The sequence below is a fragment of the Leuciscus leuciscus genome (assembly GCF_965113295.1).
Source record: "Leuciscus leuciscus genome assembly, chromosome: 23".
NCBI lineage: Eukaryota > Metazoa > Chordata > Actinopteri > Cypriniformes > Leuciscidae > Leuciscus > Leuciscus leuciscus.
This window is the reverse complement of record NC_138747.1, coordinates 14390596-14408095: the sequence shown is the minus strand read 5'-3', so window position 1 is coordinate 14408095 and position 17500 is coordinate 14390596. Positions and strand designations below refer to the sequence as shown.

The 17500-nt window shown below is 38.0% G+C and overlaps 1 protein-coding gene across 1 annotated transcript in view; it reads right to left on the bottom strand.

Moving 5' to 3' along the window:
* The window catches only part of mapkapk2a (MAPK activated protein kinase 2a), a 44132-nt gene that overhangs the window by 10329 nt on the left and 16303 nt on the right, over positions 1-17500 (bottom strand). The gene's annotated exons all lie outside the window — the stretch shown is intronic.

The following is a 17500-nucleotide window of genomic DNA, read 5'->3' as shown; positions in this document are numbered from 1 at the left end:
ACTATGTATGTGTGAGATTGTGCCGATTTCATTAGATGATCATCCTCTAAGGAAATGGGATTTAAATCGCTTAGTACTTTCAGTTTTCACACTAAAATGATGCAGTGATACTCTTTAAATGAGTTTCATGAATGACCTCATAAATCCATTTGTAACGATTTAAGTTTCACACATCCCTTTTTTTCAAAAATAAAGCATGTAATTTACTGTAGGCAACTAGCCCAAATGCCCTTCATACGTTTTAAAAGGATGACCTTTTAAAATATACAGAACATTTATATGGTTGCGTAAAGTTAACAGCCACTTTCACTCCCAACTCACATTTCAGAGCCCTGGAAAATTAAGCAGTATTTTATGAATGCTAAGAGCAATGACATCATTGAAAATGTCAAATATAGACTCTCAATCCCAAGACCTGACTGAAACGTCACTGACAGCAGAATGTGGTCCAGTCGTAAAGCTAGGTTAAAAATAGCCCTCTTTCAACTCACTGAAAGAGACTTACAGACTCTTGTTTCTGAGATTTTTGCTTTTAGGATGATAGGTTAGGATGATAGGTTAGGATGATAGGTAGATAGTTTTAAATTCCAAATTAATATTAGGCCTCTATGAGACGAGGAACACATGATGCTTCCTATTATAAAGGAAACTCTGGAATGATATTCATGTTAATTCACACTAAAGCACTTGATTGAGTATAAATGGAAAGCACAAAGAAAAGGACTTATGAGATCCTATACTACACCAGCTATGTATGACAAGCAGTGGAAAGAATCCCTCTGGGGTGGGGGGCGGGGCTTCTTGTCCAGATAGCTGGCTTAGAGGTCTCAGGATTCCTCTTTTTGCACACCACCAAATCACGCCTGTCAAACCGCTTAAGGCGAGACACTACAGGTGAATAGGGTAAAAATTTTAACTAGCAGATATCACCATGAAACTTTCCCAGTTAATTACCGACAATAAGATGAGAAAAAAATTTATTACAAGTTTTCTATAATTTAATGTTTAAATATGCAAATTAGGCAATATCTAATTAAATATGTGCTATTTTGCATATATTTTAAAAAACGAAATCTGAGTATTGGATAAAGCCAGGTTAAAAATTATTTTTTCATTGTGTTCACATATTAGATGGGAAAAAAATTACAGAGGGATTTAAAGATATCTACTTTTGTTATCCTGTAAATCAGAATATACGGTCAATAGCCTTAAAAAAAATGATTTTCGCCATGTTTTTTGGAATAAAATGCCATATAAATCAGGCTAGGAATAATATATTTACAAATCCCTCTGTAAATGTCTTCATAATATAACTAGGTACAAGACTGGAAAGTTTGGTGTATATAGGTGGTACTGAAGTGGAGATTTCGTACTTGGAGTATGAGAGAAAGGTCATTTTGAGAAAACGGGCTTTAAAGATTTATCATCAGCCAATGAGATTGCGCATTCAGCCCTTTTACTTTCACGGTTGGTTGCTGATAAAAAGGAAATGACCATATTTGGATCCGACAGCATTGTAAAGGAGAGAGAGAGCTTTCTGGCGTGTGCGTGTGATGACAGGAAGAAGACAGAGATTGCGGAGCAGCGGGAGGATTAAGAACGGCAACTTTTGTTGAATTTATGAGAAATCTACAGACGCGAACAGAAAAGTGTAGTAAAATAAAGACCTAAATGTGTATTTCGGACTTTTTTTCACCACAAGTCTGAAAGAAGACATGTTATTGAAGACAAATATCCAAAAATCTCAAAATTGACCAGTAAAAAAAAAAACGATGTTTTAGCCTGCCGTGTCTCGCCTTAAATCTCACACCAGCCTACAGGGGGCTAAACAGCCTATTTGGCAGAGCTTTCAGGAACTTTCATTTGCTTCATGCCAACCAAGTATAGTGATTCAGACCTTCTTGACTACTGAGAGAAGATGGGTATCACAAACGTAAACGAAGATGGAAAAATATTAAAGATATGTAACATGCAGACACATCTGATGTTACCCACACACTGCACAACAAATGACAGCAGTCACAAAGCCTCTCCCTCACCAAAGCCATCTCTTCTCAAGCACAGAGAGATAGCTGCAATATTTAATTTCAAGGTGGCATTTCACTAATGCTCAGCAGATCACAACTTTTTTGTTCATCTTGGTAGAATATTCATTAGCCTATAGACCTGAATTACTCCACTCCTATTTGCTTACTGTCATTTCAAATACCTAAATAGGGTTTGTTAAATGTTTTTTGACATTTTAAAGCATTTTAAAATCACAGATGAGATAACCTACCGGTAAATATATCAATGTCCAATTCCACACTGTTGTAGAGCTGATCTGATGTGTGAAAGGGTAGACGACATGAAAATGGAAGCAGTGCGACTTACTATAATACATTTGAAACCATTAAAAAAAAGCAAAAACCTTGGTGAGCAAAACAGGTAGCATACATTAAGACATTAATAAGCTGTAAAAAAAAAAAAGTAAATACATCTAATACATTCTGTAGCCAACTAATTAGTGATGGACATTGGATATTTTTTCCTCATGTAATGTTACGTACTGATGTAAAAAAAACTTTTTTTACTTGATAAAACTTGAAAGGAGGAAGGGGTGATCAGGGGAGACGCACTTATACAGGTCTATTGTCTGAAAAGACTAACCCTGAGTCCTCTGATACCCCTTTTCCACCAAGGCAGTGCTGGTGCCGGTTCGGAGCCGGTGCCTACTCGCGAACCAGTTCTTTGTGTTTCGACAGCCAAAGAACCGGTTCTCGGCCAGGAAAATTGGTTCCAAAGCGGCACCAACTCTTTGCTGGACTAGAACCGTTCTTTAACCACGTCATGCTGGAGGCGGGGTTATTGTCGAACTTCTTCTCGAACGTAACCTCCGTCCGAACAGCACAAATGTGTTCTAAACGTCTTCTTCTGACCCCAATATAGGATCGCAAAGCAAGGAGAAACATTTGCAGAAAGACGATGTATTCCGCCATTGTAATTGTTATGTTTGAATTTGCGCCGCGTCTTTTAAATTCGAACGCATTATTCTCTAGAAGTGTACACACACCGGCGGTGCCTTTCGGCGTCTGTCCGCGGCGCCCAGCAACGGCTCAGGACCGTGTTCAAAATCCTGCCGCGCAACAGAGCGCCATTTAACCGACGTTACATAGTTTTATATTAAATTTGCATGTGTCTCATATCGTAGTTAATGTATACTGACTTCACCCTGTGCTGCAAGTTTTATATTCATTTACAGAAATCAGAAAATTGCTGATGTTATTGGATTTGCAGGTGGTGTACACCCCCTTAAGACGTAGCCTATGGCAACGTACACAGTGATGACGCCGTTCGCTGGGCTCTCTAGTCAGTGGAAAAACAAACAGGTTCTGAGAAGGTTCGCAAGTTGAACCAACTTTGAACCAGCACCAGTTCCGAACCAGTTCTTTTTTGGTGGAAAAGGGGTATGACAGAGATCAGTTAAGATCCAGTTCTTGGAGCCACCGGAAATCACTGTGGCTGTTTTAAGTAACTACAGACCTTGTAACATTTTAGAAAGCCATACACAATCCATACTAGCATAAATGCAAGAAGAACAAGAACTGTGCCAGGTCTGCGAAAACACTCAGGGTATTGTATCTAGATCTGAAATAAAGCACAGTCTGGTAAGTTGAGACACCTTATTGTTCAAGCGACATGTAATCATATGCTGAGCTGACGAACAGAAAGTGTTGCCAAGCCAACATAGACCAATTATTGCCGTCACTGGTCTAATTCCTGCTTTTTTGTGAAGACCAAGAAGAAAAGCTTGAAACACATCCCTCAGAAACAAAGAACAAGGTTTGATCTCTCTCAAACGCCATGCCAACTGAATGGCAATTTGCAAAGTGGAAAAAGCACATCTGCTCAAATGAAACAGTCTGACAATTAGTATTTTTTGGACAATTATGTACCAAACTGAAATTTCTTCTCCAAAACCAAGTGCCATTACAGTTTTCATTTATTTGGCACAAACTTTGCATAAAATTACAATTATATAATCAGGGCCTGAATTTCATTTTGGAAAATGGAGGGGATTCAGAATCCAGAAGCACAACTAAATAAATCTAAATACAAATGAAATAAAGAGTGCATTAAGGTTTTCAGGTAGGTCTAATTCAGGTACAGGAATTCTACAGAAATTTAACTATTTAAATGTTTAAATTCGCTAGCTTTTGTTCTTGGATTAACATTAAAGCTGCAGCCCATAGCTTTTTTGGGTTAAAAATGATCCAAAATAATTTGAGCAAGTACATAACCAGCCAGTGTTCAAAACTATCTGCTTGCCGTAGCCCGATTCAAAATGGTAAGCTTGTAATCATGTTTTTAATTCCAGTGGTACTGGTGGCTTTCCGCGGGAAATTCGAGCATGTCTTTGCGTCATTATGTCACATCTGTACACATAGGGAGTCTCGGCTAGTAGGCTATGTTGCCTGTGAGGATGTTGGTGGTGGAGATTTATAGCCTTTTCTCGCAGCACTTGATATAATTAAACATCAATTTGATGGCGGATCCAGAAAGGTTCAAACGACAATCACCAGTTACAACTGGAGATTCACCCGTTGTAAAACGCAAAAGACTTCGGACTTCGGAGTGGCTACAGAAATAAAGACACTGCAACCGTGTTCATGCGAAAACAAGGACAAATATCGGAAGAGCATTAAATGTAGTCACGCAATGCTGATGATGTTAACATTAACAATTTGAGAACAAAGTATAATTTGCACGGTTTGACGTGATATAAGCGATCGTTAGATTTAATCGGCGCCATTTACTGCAATGCTTTTTTCCCCTTAGTTGGTCAGAACAGAAGTGGATGTTGTTTAGACGACATTTTCCAGTGAAAATTCTTTTGTTCATATTTCCAAAAAGTAGGATCTGTGATTGCGAATGACAGTATCCACACCGGCGCGGTGATTGACAGCCGAACATTCTCCTCAAAACATTGGATTAATCCGCGCTGTGCCATGCCGAGGCACAACCCACGTAAAGTTGATAATTCTGCGAATAACTGCAATTGCAGATTTCGAACAGAGATGGCGACAAAGAGGAAAAACTACGGACTGCAGCTTTAATGACAGACAGCATCAGGTTTATTAGGCTGCTGTCACTTTAAGAGCTAATACACGGATCCAATACACTGATACACATGCGTTTTCTTTCTCAACTGTTTACATTCACTTAAAACATCACCGTCTGTGTTTGTGAATACTCGACAAGATGGGCATTTTTACATCATTTTGTGCGTATCTGACAGTTTAAGCGCAATAAGCCGTGAAAAGCACTCAGTTTGGTACTCGCGAGCTGTTTGAGAGGCAGCTTTGTGTGTGTGTGCTCTGGGCATGAGCGCACAGAAAACCGTCTTTCAGAGTACCACAGAATGCCTTAAAATCGAATCGAAATTTGACACGTGCATATGATTAACTTAAATAAAGACGCGACGTGCTTGTACAGAAGATGTGGTGATGTGAAGCCATGTGCGCAGAGAGAAGACGCGATAGCACTGAATCCCTCTCGCTGTTTATGAAATTTTCTCACAGAAAGTTTTCAAATTACTAATTTGATCTGGTAATCTGTGTGGATTAATCTGCTCATTCAACCATGAAGCTAATTGTATAAATGTTTGTGGGAATTTCCAGCCATATAAATGTGAAACCTGTGGGAATTAATAAAATGATGCGCAATACCCACACTCCCGCACCGAAATTCTAGCCCAAATAATGTTCACAGCATAAATGGCTTATAAAGAAATATGAACCGTTATACTTAAATTAAAGGCCCCCTGTAAATTAAGTCTCTGATGTTCCCAGCAAGGTTATTATAGTTTTGCTTTTTTAAATTAGTTTTTATTTTAATATCGTTTTCATCGTTTTTCGTTTAAATTCGTTTTCATTTAAATTTCAGTTTAGTTTTAGTTGGTTTCATTAATGTTTTGTTAGTTTTAGTTTAGTTTTTATTTTGCAAACACATTTTCTATTTAGTTTTTTATTTTATTTAGTTTCAGTTTTAGTAATTATAGTTCAGCAGAGCAAACAGAACACTTTCAGACCAAAGCGAGACGTTTAATTTCAGCAAAGTTTAATGTTTGAACAGATTCCAGTTAACTCTTGTGCAGAGATCTTAATAATAAAAATTAAATAATGGTTTGAGATTGAACAAAGCACCAAATAAATGGAACTTAAAAGTATACAAGAAAAAACTATGAAAAAGTCAGACAAACTAATTAATATTAAAGATTAAATCTTGTTAAACATGCCTAGTTTACTTTTTTCAGCTTTACAAATGTAGCAGAGTGACCATTGGTACATAAAAAAAACAAAAAAAACACGCTCAATTCATCTGACTACAGCCAACACAACCTGCTGTGAATCCAGTGTGATTAGGCTAAATAATGAAGTATCTATGCAGTGTGTACATGTTTTTCTATTCTGGTGGGGAATTAAACCTGAATTCACACAGACTCATGGGGACTCGGGACTCGCGTTACTGTCAGGACCTAAAGTGAGGAAACAAGCCTATAAATCATACACTGAGAATGAGAATTTTGAAAATGTAAAAATGTGTGTGTGTGGTGTCCTGGTATTCCCTACATTGGGGAAATGTCTCCACATGGATCATAATATTATTAGAAGTAAATGTTTTGCAAAAACAAAGATAACAGCACCTGTCAGCCTGTCAACCCCAGATTTTCCGCCAAAGTAAAGAGCTTCTTAATTACGAAAACAATTATTTATTTTTGCTAATTATTATTTTATTTCAGTTAGTTTAACTGTTGTTAGTTTAGTTTTTCATTTATTATGAATTTTTAAGTTTATTTCAGTTTACGAAAAAAAATTGACCAATAGTTTTAGTCTTAGTTTCAGTTATCGTTTACGAAAATAACCTTGGTCCCCAGAGTGTGTATGTGAAGTTTTAGCTGAAAAGACCCCACAAATGTTTTTTTACAGCATGTTAAAATTGCCAATTTTTGGGGGGTGAGCTAAAATGCGTCGTTTTTGTGTGTGTCCCTTTAAATGCAAATGAGCTGATGCCTCTGGCCCACTTTTTTAACAAAGTGCGCACTCTCCCTTTCATTACTGTCGTAACCAGAATCGCTCCAGAGACTGTAAGCTGGATAACGAACAAAACAGTTAGTACTACAGATCCATCCTCGAGTAACAGTGCAATCCAAAGTTATGGTGTAACAAATGATGTAGCATTCAGATGACAAATAAAAGTCTTGATTTCACTCACTTTTTTTTTTACTAGCAAAGAGGTGCTTTAAAGGGCACCTATTATGCAAAATTATTTTACATGGTGTCAGCTCACTCAGGAACAGCTCACTCAGGGCGGGTCTATGCTAATACAGCAATGTCAGTCAACAGTCGTGGGAGGGGCTTGTGCAAAAGTACATCACATTGCCCAGAATCTGAAAACAGCTTGTTCTGAGACACTGCTTATGATTAACGGGGATTTAAAAAAAGCACTGGGTGGATTTCTATCATTTATATGGTGGTTGTGTACACACACTGCCAACACACATTTATGTTCAAACACCATGTAAAATAATTTTGCATAATAGGTGCCCTTTAAAGCACCTCTTTGCTAGTAAAAAAAAAAGTGAGTGAAATCAAGACTTTTATTTGTCATCTGAATGCTACATCATTTGTTACACCATAACTTTGGATTGCACTGTCATTCTGAGTAAGGTTAAAGTGTATTCATGCTGTGACTGTGTAAATAAGGGAAAACTGCGTCATAAAGGTTCTGAAGGTGCACTGGGAGCAAGTAGCTTGCGTCACAGGAACAGAGATTTGAAGGGCAGCCACCTGTCCAGCCTGAATGCAACTAAAACAACATCTATATTAGATTGTAGTGACTAAGATATTAGATGTCATTAACAAATCTCCATGGATCACTGTGAGTGACAGGGAGGAAAGGACATATGGCAGACGGCACAAGCTTTGTTTTGCATGTGAAGGGGAATATGAAAGAAGGTGGAAATATGTTGTGTCTTGTGTGTGTGTGGGGGGGGGTTATCCAATGAAACATGTGGTGGGGCTGAGTGTGCTCCGATTTCACTGCCAAACCCCAAAGCAGCCTTGATATCCAGCTAATGTCCTGACAACAAACAACAATCTACGACTTCAACAGACACAAACAAATGAGACACTGACAGTGGCATACGAGTACAACGTTCAGGATAAACATACAAAGTCAAAGTATTTTTACAATAACAGCAATAAAAGCTGCATTATCTAGGTCTGTTAGTCCAACTATGCTAAAACCAGATTAAAGATTTTTACATGGCATCTTAAAAGAGACTAAATTTGCTTTAGACCAGTGGATCTCAACCTTTTGACTTCAAGGCCCCATTGTTCATGAAAATATTTAAAGGCCCTCCTCTCACTCACAATTTCTACCCCATAATATATCTTGATTTTTAGTTATCTTATTTTCATGCTTGTTTTCTTCATCTTGAGACCCCTTGGAAATGTGTTGAGGCCCCAGCAACCTGGCTGAGAACCACTGCTTTATACCAACTAAAATCAAACTTTTAAAGTGCATGTAAATAAAGACTGATAGTTCACTTAAAAATGATCATTTAGTCATCATTTACTCACCCTCATGTCACTAATTTTGTGTTCTGTAGAAGAAAAATTCATACAGGTTTAAAGGAACATGAGGGCGAGCAAATGACAAAACATGGATATAACATGGCACAAGTGTTGCATTAGTTCCAACCCTCCAACACATACCTGTAGTTTTCAAATAAGGTTGAAGGACTTGAGCAGAATCAGGTGTGTTTAATAAGGGTTGAAGCTAAACTCTGCCGGGCAGTGGCCCTCCAGGAACTGAGTTTTTCACCCCTATTATACAATGTTGTGCTCTTTTAGTTGTCACTTGTCAGTGTTTGATTTTGCAAAGGGACACATTTCTGTTAAAGGGATGGTTCGGAGTAAAATCAACCTAGTGTCCTTTGCACCATGACTTCGAGCCAAACATTCCCCCAGAAGCTTTTTTTTCCCTTGGTCGAACATTATTAAAGTTAGAGCTTATTTAGAGATATCAGCCGAATGGCTCAGTGCAGGCGCTAATGGAACCAAGGTTATATCTTGGAAATTACCCCACAAATAATGCCCAGAATGGTACCAAACTTATACAGTAGTACAAATAGGTTCTGTACTTATAAAACGAGGCATTGGACAGTTTGTAAGCACATCAGGAGTTTATTTAAACAACACTTGCCTGATGGCTCATGCTACCGCTAACCCGGACGTCGAGGTCACTTCAGTGATTTGGGAAAAGCACGTAAAAGTCCTGGCAGAAAGCGATGCATAAGGATGTAGTGTAACAACGCACTAATATTTTGTTGGTAGTACCAGTTTGCAACAATTATTAGTTAACACTAAGTTGTCAACACTTCGGGAAAAATAATAATTCATCGTTACACTACCTTCTAGTGTAGTGCTGCACGATATTGAAGAAAAACTTGATATGCGATAACTTGTTAAAGCATAAGCGTATTGCATATCAAATATCACATTTAGTGTGTAAAATCAATTACAGGGGGTAAAAAAGATTTTAGAAAGATGACAGCATCATTTTATTTTTACACAGAGATTGGTAGGTATATTAGTTACATCTGTTTACTTTAGCAATCTTTGTTGCATTATATGCCAATGGTGACAGTTCAAAAATGGGAAAAAGCAATTGGTTTTTTGAACTGTCACCATTGGCATATAATGCAACAAAGATTCCCAGAGATATGGAGATCTTGCCAAAAAACAAATATTTAGGTGAGCGGTACCATTTACACAATATACACTGACACAAAATGTAAAAACACATTTTATCTCTGAAGCACAGGACTTCTAACAAAAAAAAAAAAAAAATATATATATATATATACAGTGCCCTCCACAATTATTGAACCCCCTGGTAAATATGATCAAAATTGGCTGTAAAAAATAAATCTGCATCGATTATCCTTGTGATCTTTCATTCAAAAAATGTGCAAAATTCTAACCTTTCATTGAAGTAAAAGAATTGAAAGTGGGGGGAAATCACATTATGAAATAAATGTTTTTCTCCAAAACATGTTGGCCACAATTATTGAAACCCCTAGAATTTTTTACGAGTAAAATATCTCTGAAGTATATTCCCATTAATATTTACCTTTTTTAGTACACCAGGGTGACTAGGAACATGAAACTGTCCAGCTATGACTTCGTGTTTCACAGGAGTTTAAATATGAGGAAACACAAAGGCCAAATCCCCTTAATCATCCATCACAATGAGTAAAACCACAGAATACAGTTCTGATGCGTAGCAAAAGATTGTTGAGCATCACAAACTAGAAAGTGGCTGTAAGACAATAGCTAAAGAATTGAAAATCCCCATTTTGACCATCAGGGCAATAATTAAGAAGTTATAACCAACTAAAGATGTTATGAATCTGCCAGGAAAAGGACGTGTGTCTATACTGTCTTAATGCACGGCGAGTATGAAAGTTTGAGTGGCCAAAGACTCTCCAAGGATCACAGATGGAGAATTGCAGAGATTAGTTGAGTCTTGGGGTCAGAAAGCCTAAAAAAAAAATTATCAAACAACCCCTACATCCCCACATGTTGTTTGGGAGGGTTTAAAAAAAAACCTCCTCGCTCCTCCAAAAACAAATTCCAGCAAATTTAATTGTCAGACACGACTGGATCTTCAAACAACACAGGGTTCTGTGGTCAGATGAGACTAAAACAGAGCTTTTTGGCAGCAAACACACTAGATGGGTTTTGTGAACACAAGGATAAAAAGTACCCCATGTGTACAATTTACTATACCATTGGATCTTTAATGTTGTGGGCATATTTTTCTGCTGGAGGTCCTGGACTTCTTGTTCAGATACATGGCATTGTGGATTCTATCAAATATCAACAGATAAAAAATCAAAACCTGACGCCTTCTGCTAGAAATCTTATAATGGGCCGTGGTTGGATCTTCCATCAGGACAACGATCCAAAACAAACATCAAAATCAAAACAAAAATTTGTTGTGGAGCACAAAATGAAGCTTCTGCCATGACCGTCTCAGTCCCCTGACCTGATGAGTGGGCTGAACTGAAGAGGAGAAGCACCAACATGGATCTGGGAATCTGAAGGATCTGGAGAGATTCTGTGTGGAGGAATGGTCTCTGATCTCTTGTCAGTTATTCTCCAAACTCATCAGGCATTATAGGAGAAGAGTCAGAGCTGTTATCTTGGCAAAAGGAGATTGCAAAAAGTATTTAATAAAAGGGTTTCAATAATTGTGGCCAACGTGTTTTGGAGAAAAACATTTATTTCATAATGTGATTTTCCCCCCACTTTCAATTCTTTTACTTCAATGAAAGGTTAGAATTTTGCGCATTTTTTGAATGAAAGATCACAAGGATAATCGATGCAGATTTATTTTTTACAGCCAATTTTGATCATATTTACCAGGGGGTTCAATAATTGTGGAGGGCACTGTATATATATAAAAAAATAGACCAGTGATATTGGCCCCTTGAGTAACAAGGTTTGTTATCTGTGCAGTAACATAACATTAAAGTAAGGCAATGCTATTGTGCTAAGCACATCAAAAAGTAGCAACCTTCTGTTTCAATACGCTGGTCAAGCATTCACATCTGTGTGCTGTTATGTATACTATATACACTATAAAGAAATAAGTTCATTTAAAAACTAAAATGCTGAGTTGACCTATAAAAGTAAATCAAAATACTGTTTGTAATACTCTAATTACACTATCAAACAACTATGCCACCATCAGTGGTCAAGTACCGCTATCTTTAATACCAGTACCGGTACATATGCAGGAAAATCATGTCCATCTGTTATCAGTGTTTTCCCTTCATCCGCTCAGTGTGAGCATAGCAGATGTGGCCCATTCACCTTCCCGAGGCCCAGTACAAAAGATCCCCTCCGCAAGCACACAAAAGAGTGGGGTGAGGGGTTTCTAGAGGATGGGAAGGGAGGGCTGGAGATGGAGGGCCAGCATCTTCCACCTGCTTCTGTTTAGGAACTGAGGAGACAACAGCCTGTAAGCTACTTTAGTATTAAATGCTCTTTGTCCCTGAGGATGTGTTTGGGGAATGTGCGTGTGTGTGTGTGGGGGTGCGCGTGTTTGTGTGTGCGTGTTGACAAGCTATTGCTCATTGTGATGACTGGCCAGCCACGTGTCAGAGTAAACATGTTTGTGTCAAAGTATCTTGATCTGATTAAAGACATCTGCCAGCGACCCCTCTGACTTATCTCAAAAGGAGCTTTGTCTATGACATATAATAACAAAGACATCACAAATTACATCCTCATATTTTTCAGAACTGATTCCCTGTTATCATAAATTAATTCTCATCCCATTCCAGAACACGTCTACCAGCTTGTAATACTTACTGTCACTGCAGCTCTAATATGTGTTACTCCTTCCTTGTCTTCCTGTGTGACACAGTTTAGGAGTTTAGGGCCAGACACCCGGGCTTGAGCTCACATGAAGAGCTGTGGAAAGTGAATTTGCCTGGAGTTCACTCCCTTGCTGCCAAAACAACATGTCATCTGGAAACCCACAACAGCACTTAGTCACCACAGGAAATGGATAACAAATGAACTTTCTAGAAAAGAACTGTCTCGGAAATTACTTATTCACAAGATTGTCACAATGTTTTGAGAGTGGCATCTTTATCTAAATGCACTAATCCCTAAAATATGGTGTGCCAAACTTTTTTTTTTAATTGACCACTGTAGGTCAAGGGCCAGATTGAACTAAATGTCATTATACGAGGGCCAATAACTTTATAGTTAATAAGAACGCATACACAAAACATTCTCTTCTGTGGGCGTATCACAGAAACTTTCTGTCTACAATTAAGATCTGACAAATTAATTTTGGATTTTTTACAAATTTGTTTTAAAGAAGCAAATCTTATATTGATTTAGGATTCTTATCCTATCTTATAAAATCTCATCTTATCTGTAGGAAATTGTAAACCCCTCCATCGAGTTTGGTAATCAACTCTCAGGTCTGTTACCAAGCAACCAACTATGCACAAACAGCTGCTGTGAAGTAAAATGGAAGGACTCAGATAACAGAAATAACAGATTAAAATGGAGAAACAAATTAAGTGGTGCTTTTCATTAAGTAAAGTTGAGATAAGCTTGGTAGAAAAGGTAAAGCCTAATTCTTTTGTTTCATTGGAGTCTGTAATTATTTGTCAGAGTTTTGTTGTTAAAGTGCAGCACATCATTTGGGTGTTCACAGAGTCTTTCCACCATCAAACGTCGTTGTTCTTCATCTTCTATCATTAAAAAATGTGACGTCATTCTCAGACAAGGCTATTATGTGATTTTTATAGTTGGCTTTCAAATACTTTTGAAGTTAGGACACCAGTGGGGTTGTCCTAAAGTTAAGAGCGTTTTTAGGATTTTTTTGTGGAGTTCAGATGCTTCTGTAATACCATTTTCCTATCTGTAGTTAAGATAAGATTATGCACTTAAGAAATGTCATTTTGTAATAGCTTTTGTCCTAAATGTGCTTTGTAATAGCTTTTGTCCTAACTAAAATTGCCATGGTTACCAAACAGATAAGATAGAATTCTAAAGTTAGGCCGTGTGTCCACCAAAGCGTTTTTAGCCAGCTGAAAACGCTAGGCGCTCTGCTAAAAACGCTCAGCTGTGGGCGCTTGAGAGCGTTTTTTCAGTTGAGACGCTTCGTTGCTATGATACACAGTATCCGCGGCACAGTTTACTTGTAACTGATGTCGCAGATAATTTGTCTAAAAAATTGTTTTCAAATTGACGTTGTGGTAATCCGGGGATGTCATCTGGTAAAGACAACTATGTTCGGAGACCAGCAATATTAATTTTTCATCCATTTTTTTTCCCCGTTTAGCTCTGCTGGTTGATGTCGTTGTACAAGCAGAATGTGACAGTTGGTCGGTGTGGTTTTAGTTCCACCCCTCCTCCACTGTGATTGGATGGTTGGGTAAAAAGTGACAGTTATGAGCGCTGCGTTTTACCCAAAGTTGAACATTCTTCAACTCTTGGCGACCTGTAAAAAACGCAGAACGCTCTGCGCTTCAGCGTGAAAAAGACACTCAGCGCCTCGCTGCGCTCATGGCGTTTTAAAAACGCGGCGCTCCCATTGAAAACAATTGAAAAAGCACGCCAGCCACCAGTAAAAACACTTTGGTGGACACACGGCCTTAGGGATCTTTCTGTAATGCGCCCCCTGGTGCCTGTTAAGTCCAGAATCAACTTTATACAGCCATAATATCCAAAACTGGGGTAAAATAAAAGGAAACATTAAATTCATACCTGTAACATTCATTAATTAGATCAAACTAATTTCAGACTTTTTATTTTTATTTTTTTTATACATGAACCCTAAAATAGGGCTGGACGATAAAACAGTATCTGTATTTATTGACAGTACACCATTGTCGGTAACAGTATAAAAATGTTCGATATAGCGCTCTGTTTTCATTAAAATGCGTGCATCGCCCGTAAATCTTAGGGGCCATTCACATGTCGTGTCTAAAAATGCGTGGAAAGTGCTGCTGTGCCGCTGTCTCCTTTGCAAAGATCCCACTCCACATCATGTTGACTGAAGGTGCGTTCCATTTGAACGTGATTCGTAAGTGGACTGCAAAGTTGAAGATTGTGCGACCAGCACAACGTTGCCCAACATCAAATGGCAAACGTAATGAAAGCAGAACGAAAACTGCGTTACTCGTTATTTTGTGCTTCAAGCTCAGTTTGGACCAATGTCAGTGCAGCGCAAGCCGACCTTGATCAAGCGTAGTGTTGCACGGTGTACCGATACTTCAAAAGTATCGCGATACTCGGAAATTAAAAACGTCACGATACCTAAATTTATCAGTATCGATACTTACATTTTTTTTTTGAAAAAACGCCTCCCTATGGACGTCTGTGTTTTTTTCCTGACGCACGCAGCAAAGAACCTGCCGCTGTCAGTGTCATGTGACAAAACACTACAGCGAGATGGCTGCATGTGCGAGCACAAGTGGTCCACGACTCGTAGAAAAAGATGACGCGAGGAGTGACATATGGAAGTACGTTGCCTACCTTGCTCTGTTGCACGGTGCACCGATACTTCAAAAGTAAATAGGAAATGAAAAACGTCACGATTCCTTAATTTATTAGTATCATACTTCTAAGAATGACCACGTTCCAGATTTGTAAGGCCGGCGACACACTGTCTGCGTGTCGTGTCCGTTTTTATTTCGGCTCCCATGTTAACTGCCTGCGTGACACACGCGTCTGGGCGCAGCTCGAGGCGCGCGGAAAACGCGTGTATGCTATAAATATAACCAACGCCTATTTTTCACGCGACACGCAAGCCTGTTGGAAGCGTTTCCAGGCAAAATAGAATAGGAAAAGATGTTTCTATGTCATTTTGACACGAATACATATTAATAAATGACATTTTGATGTTTGAAAGTTTTGACATAAATACAATATAAATGTAATTTTAAAAAATATTATCGATTTTCAAATATTGCACCTCTCAATACAGAACGAATTATTCTGTAGCCTATTGTTGTCTTTGCTGCTATATATTTATGTTTAACATGAAGTATAGGCCTTCCACAACTCTCTCCCCACATGTCAAATATATCACCAATGAGGCTTATCATATGTTACCAATATTAAACATTGTTTAATATAATCGCTGTTCATATTTTTATTCAAAGTTCAGAATCAAGATAAAGCTCTTATGTTTCTTATGATAAATGAGATAATGCTGCTAAATGTATCTTTTTTTTTTTTCTTGAATGTCATTGCTCTAATTTATTTTTTATATTTCATATTTCATATTTTGTTCAAATGTTTAATATATCTGCTGTTCATATGTTCATTTATTAGTGTGTTATATGATTAGAATGTTGTCCCGGTTTTAAAATAAAGCACAGCAGTGATATTTGAGAGTGTTTCTCCCTTTTCAGGAAAAGTATCGAAAAAGTATCGAAATCGCAATACTTGACTTGGTATCGGTATCGAAACAATAATTTTGGTATCGTGACAACACTAATCAAGCGACACTGTTACACAGCGCTAAGATCCAGTAAAGAAAGCATTTGAATTCGCCACAGAAGTAATAACATTGCTGTGAGATCTAGTGAGAAACCATTCAAATGTATCCGTTATTAACGGATACATTTATAAACATACAATTATATAAGCGAATTTATAAGCGATTCAATTATAAACAGATTATTTGGGTGTAAACCAAATGTGACACAGCTATTGACCTTTACATTACATAAAAAAAAAAAAAAAAATTGTAATTAGGGAAAATTAAAATCAGACAACAGTGGGATGCACCAACACCACCACTCTGTAATAAGCATACAAGCACTGGAGACCGGAAACAAAAGCACATGAGAGGAAGTTGTGTCTTCCGCTGTGTATTTAGTTCAGTGAACTCTGACCTTAAAAGTTTGACCAATGGAGAATTTAAGCATTGCAGTGACCTTTCGATTGAATTAAAAAATTACAATAAGATCAATGCAAGTTGCATTTACAAAAAAAAAATTTCATTTCATGCTGACTTTAACCAGGTTTTACAGCATGAAATGGCTCATATCCTACATCGTGAGCTAGGAAGGGAAAAGGGAGCAATTTCAGAAACTCAGAGACCTGTAGTTTACAGTCAAGCTTTAATGAAATGCCATAATTTGCACAAAAAGAAAGACAAATATCACTTTGAAGTGCCATTGTCTTCTCACTACAAAATTTCTCCACCAGGTGTCCTTACATGTAAAAGAATGCATTCAACGGTTAGAAGTTTCACTTCTTCAAGTCCGCCAAACATCCTTCCCCCACTTCCTCCAGTTGACAGCGCAGTTATGCGTTGAGACATTATAGCTCGCTACACTGACCCATCTGATTCCCACTTCTCATAAATGCGATCTGAAAAACTGCAACCAAATCTGACACTCCACTGATGTAATTTCCCTGTGTTATCAGATGACATTTCAGTGTAAATCACCTTCACTGAACTAATGATAATGATCCTATCAGCAGTCATGACTCTCAATTTGCTTGGCTAAGTCATCCATTTTCCCTTAGGGGTTTTCCACCTGTCTCACATGTTGAGAGATGGGAAACTCCTTAGTGGATGTGGTCAATTAACTTCAATGAAAATGGAGGGAGATCCACACATGGGATTGCTCCTGTCAAAGTCTAATAAGCTGATTTCATATTCTTTAAGCTGGGTTTCTCCAGAGTAAAAACCTTCCATCTTTACTAAAATAAAAAGAGAACGCTTTTGTGTAGTCAAGCTGGTCTGGTGTCTGTGGGACATGTGAGATCTTGTGGGTGGAGAGGTGAGATCTTTCTGATCTAAATAGAAAGCCTACAAAACACAAACTGTCACTTTAATCAGTGACTAGTATAATATGGAAGGAAAAGAAGTAGCATACACAGAGCGTGAGTAACTGTTTCCC